Source organism: Triticum dicoccoides, chromosome 2A (genome assembly GCF_002162155.2).
Source record: "Triticum dicoccoides isolate Atlit2015 ecotype Zavitan chromosome 2A, WEW_v2.0, whole genome shotgun sequence".
Classification (NCBI taxonomy): domain Eukaryota; kingdom Viridiplantae; phylum Streptophyta; class Magnoliopsida; order Poales; family Poaceae; genus Triticum; species Triticum dicoccoides.
This window is the reverse complement of record NC_041382.1, coordinates 288,987,429-289,001,532: the sequence shown is the minus strand read 5'-3', so window position 1 is coordinate 289,001,532 and position 14,104 is coordinate 288,987,429. Positions and strand designations below refer to the sequence as shown.

General features: G+C 44.8%; 1 pseudogene; it reads right to left on the bottom strand.

Annotated features, from left to right (window-relative positions):
- LOC119357834 overlaps nucleotides 1-14,104 on the bottom strand; it is a 30,639-nt pseudogene that overhangs the window by 13,944 nt on the left and 2,591 nt on the right.

Below are 14,104 nucleotides of genomic sequence, written 5' to 3'. Positions count from 1 at the left end.
TCATAAGTGAGGTGAGCTGGAGAGGTAGAGGTCGTTGCAAGACCCCAGCCGGATGACTCCAACTCGCCGCTATGCGCCGGCCCAGCCGGATGACTCCATTGTGAGCCGCCAGTCCAGTGTGAGCCGCCAGTGGCCACATCAAGCCGCTGGTGCCCAGTTCTATAACCACGGACAAATCCTCGCCGAGCTTGTTTTCGTGGCCTGTGCGCCCTCGCCCATGTTTGCTAGCTAGTGCTAGTTTGTGCTTGCGCATATATGGTACAGATAGAGCAGAGCGGAGGCTGGGAGTAGCACATACGCCTGCAAGTTTTCTGATACTTTGTTAGAACATGGAAAGTGCTAGATGAAGCACGTATGTCGGCCGTTTTGGAGCTTTGTCATAGTAGCCTCAAAGTGTTGGTTGCTCCCGTATGCTTCTCTGACAGAGGAAAAATATAAGATGAGGCCAAAGGAAACAAAGTGGGCCAGTACTGCTGATTGATCAAACAACACAACCTGCCGCATCAGTCAAAGGGCAAGAACGTGGGCATCAATTAGTGCTATTTAGTACTCCAAATTCAGATGAGCTGTGTCCGTGTTCGTCTGACAAAACATCCCGTCTGTTTTAATAGCACATATTAATTTTTATGTGAACAATTACTCTGGTCTATGGTATTGTTTCGCAGGACAATTGTTCATTATAGATGAGGCGTTATGCTGCAAGTATGAAGCATGCACTAGCAACGTTCTGCAGTGACATTTTCGTCCGAGCCACACTACCCGATGAACAGACGTGCACAAGTCGCCGCTCCTATGACCTGGTCTACATCAACTTGCCCGTCCGTGCGGTTTACTGCGCCTACGATTACCTACCCGTCCGCATCGAATTATAATGCCACAGCTAACTCGCCCGGCTTACCGCGCTTGCGATTGACTTGCTCATCCGCACGGCTTACCGTGATTGTGATTGAAGGCTGACTCATCTGTCTGCTACCGCGACCGATTGGCCCGTGATTACTTTTAGCTTTGCCGTGGTGATCACCAACTCCGCGGTGGATATTTCCTGTCCTAACATATCAGGTGAAATCCATTCAGTATATTTTATATATTACATATTGCTTTCTTTAAAAAGAGCAATTACTCTGGCTTGCAATTTCTCCAATGCATGACAAGTTGTCTACTGCAAAAGGGATTATTATAACACTGAGCTATTGAATGACTTATACCGGTTTATATCACGGTCAAAAATGGAGAATCTCAAGACAACTCCTCGAGTAGCTTAAGACTCGGGGGCTATGATGACATGAATTAGCAAATATCGTGAGATTTAAGACCCCGGGTCATTGGAGGGAAGATAACCCGATCCCAGAGGCTACTGCCATATCGGTAAAAATTTAAAGGCCGTCAGAAAATTTCCGGCCCACAATGATGCTTCAGTTTACAATCTGTCTCAAGGTAAACCTGTCTCCCACAAAGCTTTGAAGCTATAAATATCCGGTTTGAAATTCCGGTTTAAAAAGAATTCATCTCTCGCAAGTTCGTGTTTTCAGAAAAAAATTACAGGGACCAAAGAGATTTTGATGCACAACACAACTCAAACATAGGCACCCGGCGAGCACAGCTCAGGAATATATCACTTGGGGGCTTCTGGCTTATTGAGCTAAACTATGATTACCCTTTGATCCGGCTCATAGCCACATTTATAGGTCATTTGAGGCTTCCTGTTCAAACATAGGTCATATTCGAACCAAAGAGAACATAGCTGTCTGTACCCTCTTGATCGGCGCAATGCCAAACTCACTAGGGGGCTTCTTGATCGTATTCGAATCATAGCTTAACCCCTTTCGGGTCCGACTTGGATCGTATTCGAATTAGGGTCGTTAAAAACCTCTCAAGGTCATTTGGGGGCTTCCTGTTCAAACATAGGTCATATTCGAACCAAAGAGAACATAGCTGTCGGTACCCTCTTGATCGGCGCAACGCCAAAGCCACTGGGGGCTACATGATCGTATTCGAATCCTAGCTTAACCCCTTTGGTCCAGTTTACTGATCATATTCGAATCAGAAGCCTAAAATTCTTCTTTCTATTTTGCTTAAGTTTTTTGAAAACAGTCTTTTGGGTTTGTCTTGAGACTTTTTGTTCATATCTGAAGCATATATGTGGTTTTGATTAACCTGGCTTGACTTTGGATGATAAGTCGCCATATATGACAATCATAAACATTTGGAAGTTTTGGCTTCTAAAAATTGGGTTATCGCCCTTACTACATAGGTATCCTAAACCGGCAGTACGATTCAATATCACAGGAACCGGTTTTCCAAACCAGATTATATTATTCAAATCTTTAATAGCCAACATGGCTGGATTTTTATTATGGTTATCAATAGCCAATATTATGATGGAGGTCTTCATAGTCGCTTTAGCAAAATGGTTATTATTTTATTAATGGACATGATTTATTTTTACAATGGAGGGAATAGTCCCGAGTCGCTGCAGGCTTACCACCCGGTACTTGGGGGCTACATTATTCAAATTGAGATTACATCAAATATGCAAGTCCCATGTCACTGCCAGCATGCACCATGGCACTTGGGGGCTAATGTAAAGTCATTTTTTATCAACTTATTGAAGACCCGACTCATCCCATTGTAATGAGCCGGCCCTTGGGGGCTACCAATTGCTCATGTCAAAAATTCAAGGTACACAAGCCTTAGTTCATTGTATTGAAAGATCCACTACTCAGTTGGTAGAGTACAAAGCTCTTAACCTTATGGACGTGGGTTCAAGCCCTATGGTGGAGATTACATCATATGATGTTATTATCAATGAATTATATATAAAGTCCCAGCTCAATATTATCTTACTGAGCCGGCCCTTGGGGGCTACACATTGCTGTTCAAGTTTACATGATCATATTTATAAAGTCCCTGCTCATTACGGCATAATGACCCGGCCCTTGAGGGCTACACTGATTGAAGTTTTTGTGAGCATAAGACAATTACAAGTCCTAGGTTGATGCAAGCATGACAACCCAACACTTGGGGGCTACATATGTGGAATATTCAATTTTGAGTAGTGACTGAAGATGAGTAACATGGATTTCTTCAAAGTAGTAATATTTATATTGAAGCAAGTCTTAAGTCATCACTTTGTCCTGCTCAAGACTTGGGAGCTATAGGTAACACGGATATAAGGGACAACTATTTTTGAAATCTCTGTTTTGAGCAAACCAGATTGACCCGGCGTCACCAATCATTATGACCTAGTGTCTGCAACAATCATAGCCCGACATCATCAATAATCATGAATCAGCGTTGGCAACAATCATGAACCGACGTTGGCAACAATCATGACCCGGAATTATTAGTTTTTATAACCCGGCAATGGTGGTAATCATAAACCGGCATGTTCTACATCTTCAAGCCGGCTGAAAATCAGATGATTATTTCAAGACCAATATTTTTGTTATTATTGGGAGCTGAATCAAATATTCTTCACAATATATTTCTGTGAGAAGCCAATGCCAGCAAATTGATTATGAAGCTGGTCTATTGACCCGGATTTTCTAGAAGGAGGAAATAACAAGGACTTAAGGGTGATCAAGTACCAGCTTACAAGAACTGTTAACCCGGAGCACAACCTGTCAAAATTGTTCTTGTGTTTATTTTGTAGGATAAGTTTACCATGGATAAATCCAAGCTAAACTGGGGGCTAATGTAGGCGATATACCCCGCGGTATGACCCGGCCGGATGTATGACCTGGCCGGACTTGGCGACTCACTGGTGACCCGTCCGGATCCCTCCACTCACTGATGACCCAGCTGGGCCTGGTGACTCATTGGTAACCCGGCAGGAGGGTCAGAGGAGCGGCAAGACCCGGTGGCCCAACGTGTGGTTCAAGGAAGGCCGTCTCGTATTATGGTAGGCCGGCTTAAGATGAAAGGTATAAGGAATATTCCCTTACAAAGGAAGCAAGACTAGGACACCACTTGTAATAGAATAATCCTAATCCTACTAGGACTAGTCATGTAACCCTCCCCTTCAACATATATAAGGAGGGGCAGGGCACCCCAAGAGGGAGAAGTTCCACAAGTTAGACAGATTAGGGTTAGAAAAACAAGTCTATAGCTCTCAAGTTAGAGCACCCGTGTAATCGTGATCATCATCATCAATATCAATGAAGCAGGATGTAGGCTTTTACCTCCACCGTGAGGGGCCGAACCTGGGTAAAACCTCGCGTCTCTCGTCCCACTCAACCCCTCTCAAGATACCAACTAGATACGTTGGCCTCACGACTAAGTCCTTTCAACGAGGACATCTGCCGTGACAATTCCATAACATTACCCTTTGTGTACTCGTGCCCATGCACCGTGAAATGCTAGCAGGAGCATCACCACTAACAAGTCTAGCAAACAAATGAGACCGTGGCAACACATTGATATCATTGAGAGTACCTGGCATACCAAAAGAACAATGCCAAATCCATAAATCCTCAGATGCTATGAACTCTAGCACAATTGTTACCTTACGAGACTTGCCACAAAATTTCCCATGCCATGCCTTCGGGCAGTGTTTCCAAGTCCAATGCATGCAATCAATGCTTCGTAAGATGCCAGGACAACCTCGCTTCTCATTTGTTGCCATCAACTGTATTGTGTCTTACTTGGTGGGTGGACGAAGATACACATGACCAAAGACGCGGATCATCACTTTGGAAAACCTACGCACTAACTCAATTGTAGTATCTCCGCCAATGCGAAGATACTCATTGGCATAGTCAGTCGGGATACCGTATGTAATCACACGCATAACTGCGGAGATTTTTTGGTAGGCGCTAAAACCCAACAAGCCCGCGGCATTTCTCCTTTGAGTAAAAAACTGACAATTGGGCTCGCAAGCTTGCACAATTTTTATGACGAGTGATCAACGCATTTGGTACCTTCTCCGGAAGAGATGCGGCGGATAGGTTGGATTGTCCGCGAAGTAGTCTTGCATCAACATCATATTCCCAAGAGACCGGTTGAGAGAGATGCAAAGATGATCGACAGTCAAACCTCGTTGTCTTTTATGGTTTTGATCCTCCACCTCCTTCACGGCTAGGACCACCATGACCATCTGCTGACGATGGCGCTCGAGCATCGATTCCACGTCTCAGTCGTCGGACAAGGAAGAATCCTCGAGCAAAAATTGCTCGCATGGGCTCAAATCCATCTATAAAAATGCAATCTAAGCTCGCATCAACGAGATTTCTACGACCAAGCTAAAAATAGGAAGGAAAAGGACTCACCGGGGCGGCGGGGCCAGCGGCGGTTCGACGAAACAGGGGCTAGCTTCTGGGGTGGGAGGCGGCTCAAGGCGATCGATTCGGGGCGGCGGAGGCGTCGCAGTGGCTCGACTCGTGTCGGATCTGGGGCGAGCGGCGCGATTCCGCTGGCCAAAATGGTCGAAATCACAGGCAGCGGGCGACTGCAGGAGGGGATGTGGGGAGAGCGCGTACTGAAATGTCCCTCTCACCAACCACTTTCACGGGATACAGAGCACCTACGGGGCAGGGGAGGAGGGGCTGTGCTTTCGCGGCTCGGAGGGTGGATTTTACCGCGCCACTCAAATTTTTTTACGGGTCAGATGCTTTAAGGTTTATGTTCAGGTCACTTTTTTTGGATAAAACCATAAACTAATGGTTATTTTGTGGGTCGGGGCGATTTAAGGGGTCTGCTAGAGTTGATCTTACGTGATTGGTGATATCAACTGGCTAGTGTTTGCAATGAAATATGAACGATAGCTGGATGTTAACTAACGATGTTTGTGTGTGTACTTAGGTTCTACCCCCTTGTTTTTTTAAAGACCCGGTTTGTCCGGCTTCATTGATTTAGGAGAAAGGAATGGGAAATACAGTGTGGTTCAAGTGATTATCGGCACAAAAGTTGTGCAAAAAGGAGAGTAAAAACATCAAACAAAGGGCTCAAGAGCCGCACTGGGCCTGTTATCTCGCAGTATCAACACCGAATGGGGGCTCTAGGCATGCCCTTCCGGCGACTCTCCACTGGGCGTAATCCAGCATGATAGCTTGCTATACATAGTCCATGCATGTCAGCTTCCCTATATCAGCATGGTTCTGAAGCCTTTCCTTGCTCCAGCTGGTGTGCGATGAATCATCTCTTGGCAGTGCTGCATGGAAGTGTGTGGAGGGGAGGACTAATTTATTACTACAAGTTGCAACTCCGACAACTCATTTTTAGCCTTTCTTTCTCTAAAAATCAAGTTCGGTCCATCCATGACGTTTGACAAGGGGCCCATCAAGCATACTGACTCGTTCTTGAGAGTGGTTAGTTTCACTTCGCGCTAAATTCCTCTATAACTAACTTTACAACTACTTGCATTGCTTTCCTCTCCATGTTTCTTTTTATTCCTGTTATGATATACATGTATTATTTTCAGGGAAATCAATCATGTGTATGTTTTTATTCTCTAATACAAAGATACACAGGTCTCCTTTGTTTTTAATGGTTTTTACTGCGTATAAGATTCTAACCTTTTGTATGGCCAAATACTACATACCTCCTCTTTATGAGCTGTTCTAGCATGGAATGTTCTTGCAAGTTCTAGCCATCTCCTAGGAGTCGAGGACGCCCTTCGTGGAGTAGGTGCTGGTGACCTTGTTTTTGTTTTCAAAAAGGGGGTTCGCCCCAGCCTCTGCATAAGAACAATGCATACAACCCTGATTATTACTAAGCAAAAGGTCCAACACAAGTCTCCAAGTCTCAAAACAAAAAAAGCTCATGAAGAGCAAAGTAGTAATAGAAAAGCCGCAACCGGCTGGCATAAAAAGATAGGAACACTAAATGCCTATCCTATTACATGACCGCCATCCAAACCGGTTGAAAATATCCCGTGCTACCATCTCCCATCGGGTAGATCCAGTAACCAAACGCTCCCTGGCCTCCGTCGGAGTGAGTAGCGACCACATACGAATCAACGCAGTGGCTCAGAAGATATCCTGCAAAAAATGAATATTTGTTGTTCTGTTAAAGACCAAATCATTTCTGCAGTTCCAAACTGCCCATAATAAAGCACATACTCCTACATGAATGTGTCTCGCTGTGTCGAAATCAATCTCATCAAGCCACGTTCCAAATAACGTGGTGATAGAATTCGGAGGAGTAATGTTAAACGCTATGTGAACCGTCTGCCACATAATTTTTGCAGAGGGCAATCAAGAAAGAGATGTTTGATTGATTCATGTTGGTCGCAAAAGCTACATCTTGTAGAACCTGTCCAATTGCGTTTCGCCAAATTGTCCTTAGTTAAGATAACTTCTTTATGTACAAACCACATAAACACTTTGATTTTCAAAGATACTTTGACTATCCAAACATGTTTCGTTCGGGGAATCGTGCTAGAGTTGATAACATCCAAGTACATGGATTTAATCGAAAACTCTCCATTCTTAGTGAGTTTCCAGCACAACTGACCGGGTTGTTGAATATTGAGCGGAGTAGACTGCAGTACTGTTCCAATGTAAGCGTATCACTCCAGGCTACGAGATTCTTGGAGGATACATGGCTAGGGGAGATGCCCCTTTCATTTCAGCTCATCACTCTGCCAGAAGAAGCATGATCGATAAAAGTCTAATCTCTTCCGAACTCCAACAGGAACCTAAAAAAGGAGAGGAGAAACATGGGCATACTCATGAGGACCGAACTAATAAGGATTAGTCGGCCTCCGTATGACATCAGCTTGCCTTTCCAGCAGCTCAGTTTCTTCTCAAATCGATCCTCAATGCACATCCATTCTCTGTTAGTCAGCTTACGATGGTGAATTGGTATACCTAGATACGTGAAAGGTAAAGCTCCCAATTCACACCCGAACAATTGTTTGTATGCATCTTGGTCATCATTAGCTCTTCGAAAACAAAACAACTTGCTCTTGTGGAAGATAATTTTTAAACCGGCCAATTGTTCGAATAAGCATAACACCAGCTTCATGTTTCACGCTTTTGCCAAGTCATGCTCCATGAAGATGATAGTATCATCAGTGTACTGTAGGATGGATACACCTCCGTCAACTAAGTGCGGGACGAGGCCACCTACCTGGCCCGCCTCCTTAGCCCTTCCTATCAAGATTGTCAATATATCGACCATTATGTTGAATAGAATAGGTGACATCGGATATCCTTGCCTCAGTCCATTATGTGTTTGGAAGTAGTGACCTACATCATCATTCACTTTAATCCCAACACTCCCTCTTTGCGTGAAAGAGTCTACCTTAAAGTTTATATAACTAATTACTATAAGCAGTTGTTTGGGCCTCTGGAGGATAACTTATCATGTATCGCTTCTTTGACAACTTCCTTCATGACCTGGACTGATAACTTACCCATCTGTTGATGAAGCAATTCTGGACAATCTTTTGCTATTTTGGTAGACTGAGGACCTCCATGGATCGCAGTGGCATTGTCAAATTCCACAATCTAGATTATTTAAATGAATGGCTGTTAGTGTATTGGGGTTTGCAATTGTCTTCATCATCAGAACATGCGGTCTTATGTGCTTCATGTCTGGTAAGAAGTATAGTTGGGAACATACTGCATGTATGACTTGATTTCGATTGGATTTTCAAGCCATAGGGTTGAAGTTGCGGATGGTTTAGCAGATCTGCCGCCTGAAAATCACAATCAGTATGAGGCAGTGAGATGCGTAAATGAGTGCAGAAACAAGAGTTTATTCATTAAAGTAAAAAATACGATGTATGAAAATGACTCACACTCGGTCTATGATCTAGACTTCTGCTCGCAACATGCTTTTGATCAGTCCCCTACAGCATGATATAAATATACGATAAAAGTTTCAGATGTCATGAATAGCTCACAAGAATTTCATACAAGTTAATGCATTACAAGTGCATACAAGGCACCCAAATGAAATGACTGAGCACTGCTTCCCCACCCGCGACGCTCTCAGGGGGGGCGGCTTGGGTGAAACCTAACGCAGCCTTCGCCGCTCCCACCTTCATCCCCCTCGCCACCGTCGGGCGACCCGTCGGGCAGAGCCCATGCGGCAGCCAGCGGCGGCAGGCCTCTCTCTCTGGTCGCGCGCGGAGGCCGGCCCTGGACGGCAAGGCGTGCGTCGCGGAGCTGCGCAGCGGGGAGAATTTGGCTCTCCGGCCTCTTCTGCGGCGCGGTGGCGCTGGGGCGACGGCCCCAGGAAGCGGCGGCCCCCTCCTCTCTGTCTTCCTTGTCGTGGGGAGCGGCGGCTGGCCATTTTGGCGATGGATCTGGGCTCCTTTTCTCGGATCTGGTGGGTGCACATCATCGACGAGATGCGGCGGTGCTGGCCATCCTGGCCGCGTGGGTGGCAGGGAGGATGCGCGTGGTGGAGGCCTAACGGCTCTCGATGGCGGCGGGTGGAGTTGCTGATCCCATCCTGCCTGGCCGAAGACAGACTACTCGGCCGGGCTTGTCTGGCGAGGTTCTATGGTGTGCCCTGGCTAGCGTGGTGCTGGCTAGGCCGCCTGGTCTCCTCGTGCTAGTGGCCTCTATATGGTGTAGGTGGTTCCGTCGATGGTGGGTCTGGCACTACTCGCTCCCGTCGCCGGTCCGTTCGTGGATGGTGGCAGGCCGGTGATGCAGGTCTGTTGCAGCGTGCCGTGGTGGTGGCCCCGTGGCGCCTTGCAGCAGTGGCTGGTCGTGCAGGTGCGTGCGCTGCGGCTCCGACGGTTGGAGCTCGCCAGGCGGCGCAGGTTGGGCCGTGGCTTGGTGTGGTTGCGGCTCTGGCCATGGGTGGCTCCACAGTAGCTTGGCAGGTCGGCAGCGGCAGCGGCGGGCATATTTTGGCATCAGCTCGTCCGTTGGCGGCTTGTGTCAGCCTTCGATATGTCTCCTCGTTGTTCGGGTGCTATTTCCGTTGAAGGGACGGCCCGTCGCTCGGTGCTGGCCGATGGCCATGGCCGCACGGGCGGCGTGGTTGTCGGGGAGTGGCGTTCGGTGACGGTGAGTGTTGGCCATGGTGAAAACCTGCTCTATCTTCGGACAGACCGGCGGCGGCGTAGCTCGTTCCCTTCTTGAAGGTGTCGTCGCAGCTCTCTTTGCCCGTCGCGTGGCTCCAGGGGAAACCCTGATCATCAGATCGGGCGGTGTCGGCACTCTGGTGTCGTAACCTTCCTAAAGGGATTGTCTTGGAGTCCACGGTTCGTCATATGTGGCTTCATATCTTCGAGGTGGCATATTCATTGTTGGAGCCCCGGTTGCTCTTGTAGTGCTAGGGGTCGAGTTGCTATGCTCAACGTCTATATATCATTTCTTGGGTGTGTGTGTTGTGGTGGAGTGCATTTGTATCGGGTTGTTGTTGATCTTTGCTTTATATATAAAGCGGGGCGAAAGCCTTTTTCGGTAAGGCACCCAAATATATATTCGTTGGAAGAGCGACAACAGACTTATTTGTTTTGTTTATCAATGTCTACATATCCTCTTAGGGAAAACATCATCTGGTGAAACGTCATCGTGGTACAACTTACAAGAAGGAACTGTAACTCTCTTTTTTTCTACCGGAAAGAAAGAAGGAACTGTAACTTAAAGGTCATGTCAACATTGCTACTTACAAATGCTTTGAATGAATGCTTCAACGCAGGCATCTCATAGATGCAGCATCCTGAAATTTGCAGATGTTTAGCTAAGAGAACAATGAGACATGAGCATGACATACAACTGAATAACATACTTTCCTAGCGACCATATGTCGGACTAGGGGCCATATGGAATATCAGCAAGAAGTTCAATGCACATGTAACTGGGAGTTCCTACAACCTTGAGAAGAGAGAAAATATGTCAAATATCATTTATGCCACCGTTCATGTACCACTACTCTAGGAATTTCAACTGCACAAAAATGGCATCGCTTCGTTGGGCGCATACTCAAAAGTGCCACCAGATATCATTACTATGAGCTCAAATCTCGTTTGCCATGTTATAATGACCAAAATACCTATGGAGCAACATGTCAGCTCTCCCTCTATCTCACTACAATTATTCGCTTGCTTACTCTTGACAAGTTGGGCCCACACTTATCACTGTGAGATAGAGAGAACTGGCATGTGGGTTTAGGGGTATTTTTTCATATAACATAGTCAATGGGTTTGACCTGACAATAATGATGTCTAGTGACATTTTTTAGCAAACATCTAATGGAACAATGTCAATTTTTAAGATATCTAATGGCATTTTCGAGTAAGTATCTTATCGAACGTTGGCATTTTTGAGCAGTTGTAACTTCTAATGGCAAAACTAAGTTGTGGGATACAACTAGTGGCGATAAAAACTCATCAAAGAACACCTACCTAGAGGTTGAGAAAGAACAACTTACCGATGAAGCTAAATCATCATAAGTCAATACTTTAGCCAGCCCAAAATCACATGTTTCAGTCAGACACCATAAATATGCGGAGGAGAAGATATTGCCGTTAGTAATTCCAAGTATTTTTGACGTACTAATTTTATTTGAACATAAATGATGAGGACATGGCTACCTTGGATATGACTAAAAATATTGCATACATGTATATTTGTGAGGTGTATGGGATATTTGTACAATCCACATATGAAGATAAGGGAAAAAGAGAAGTTTAGGTGTTGTTCAAAAAGTCCTCTGATGTCACTTTTGGGCCAAGAAAAGATAGAGTCCAAGTCTATTACGTTCTGAATTCAGATTCAGACTACATAGATATACATGACTCAAAACACCAAGAACGCTTTAATACGGACTCTGAATTGGGTGATTGTTTTTTTTGTTGGAAAGTAGATTTCGTGATCTTTCCTACCCAATTGGATTCACCTTCAAATACGTCTGGAGCGTTGATATATTGATGAAACAATCTGACGCTGCAGCAGAATCCGAGTCAAACTACAAGTGCAAAAGTTTTGCATCACCTCCACTTCGGCCCATGAGCCTTATGACCTAGGGTTATTTTTAGGCTGCCTTGGGACGTCCTCCCACCTCCTTGGCTACCACCCATTGCTCACATATTAGTAGATCCATCTAGTAGCTTTTTCCTTGGGATATTTTTGCTTAAAAGTTAGCCATTGCAACTTCGTGTACTTCGTTTGTGTCCAATGACTAGAACAAGACCGGTTCTGGATCCCCACCTTTATCAATACTTCATCTGTATTCGCAATATTCAAATTGCATTATCATATTATTGCTTCTTCTTTGATTGCATGCAGGAATAGACCTTCATGGTCAGGCTGATCGTGCTTCTAGCATCGTCAGTAACCTCAGGAGTTGGTTTAGCGATTGCTAAGGCGCAACATCATTTCATGTTTGTAGTCGGATCGTCAAAGTCGGCTCCACAAAATCGATAGTTATCATATCACCGAAAGATCGAGCCCCTCGCCTCGATCAAGTGGTATCAGTTTTTTGGGTTGCTCGGTGAGAATTTCTAGTTTTCCATAGATTAGATCTATTTTCTTACCCATTGTCCAAGAAAAAGCCCCCCCCCCCAAAGTTAGATCTATTTATCCTTTGTCCAAGCCAGCATGAGCCTTTGCAATTTTCTTTTCATTGTCTGCATTATTGAATTACCAGTTGCATCATCGTGTCGAGTTGCTGGTCTTAGTGTCTAGTTCGTTTAGAGTTTCTAGTTCTGTTCACATTAGTCACGCCACTGCTGCATCGTTATTCCTTCCACTGTCCACCATCCCATCCATCAATTTCCACCTCGTGCTACCCACTATTCATTGTCATAATCATAGTTGAGGCCGTTCACATCTTCGCTTGATTCAATCTACATCTTAGCTAGTTTATTTTGGAAAGTGGGAGAGAGAAAAAAATTAAAAAAGTCATAGGAAAAAATGACAGAAATGAAAAGAAAAAAAGAGAAGAAAAAAACAAAATTCGGATCTATCTACACTCAATCTCGTACCTAAATTCGGATTCGAATCTGTTTTCCACACTGTATAGTAAAACATGCATATCTTCCTCATACGAAGTCCGTTTTGACTCCGCGAGTACTCAATTAAAGCTAGCAACGAGCCGCATCTAATTAGTTGTAGAAGCTAGTTCAATATTTGGCACCTCAATTGGCTTCTAAATAGGTCTTTGTGCCCTCCGAAGTTCGCGAACACATCTTGTTCCAATTTTTTAGGCCAGTTTTAGAATTTGTTGACTCCTCATATCAACTCAGAATTGAGTGATTCTTTTTGTGTTTGAAAGCTTGAGTCAATGCCATTCTTGAGAAAAATTATCAGAAAATTGGCACAAACTTTTCCAGAGGAAAGTTGGAGAGAGAGAGAGATTTGTTGGCATATCTTGCTTCGCAGGTGTTTCTCATCATTATCTTTACTCCCATTGTGATCTTCACTTATATCTTGCTGTCCGGAGCTACTTCGTATCCTTTATTAATGCTAGTTGTGCTATGCCGTGACCTCATTAGTGTTCTAGGCTCACGTCTCTACTCTGCTCTAGCGTAGGGCCAGCACAGTAACGTCATTGAGCGTTTATTCAGCATTGCATCTCTGAATTGATTATTGCTAATCTTTTGCTACCAAATATTTAAGCCTTTAGCTCCACATATTTCTATGCTATGTACACATACGTTCCCCTGGCAATCGCTTTACTCAATCTTCGAAGTTATTCGACATCGCTGGTTGCTGGTGACCACCTGCTGCACGGTAAGAACTTGTAAGATATTGATATTGCTTTACTATGAGCGTTTTACCACCATATTCTAGTAGTGCATAGGAACTTTATTCTCGAATTTTGTTTCTTGTTTCTACTAATCATGACAGGTTTCGGAGATACAAGTTCTTCGAGGAGGGATACATCTTCACCATCATGAGAGGTGGGACAACACACACAAGCACATGGCCAGGTTATCTCTTTACCGTCATTTGAGGGTAGATTTAACCCTGCTATTTATCTTGATGGGAATCGTTGCATGGAAAAAAATCTATGCACATGCAATGATTTATCCATGGAGATGCATAGATACGAGGGGTAGAGTGTGTCTAGTAGACCGTAAGCGGAAGTGTTTCACAATGCAGTTGATGTAGTCGAACTTCTTCGCGCTTCAACCGATCAAGTACCGAACGCATGGTACCTCCGCGTTTTACACACATTTCAACCGATCAAGTAC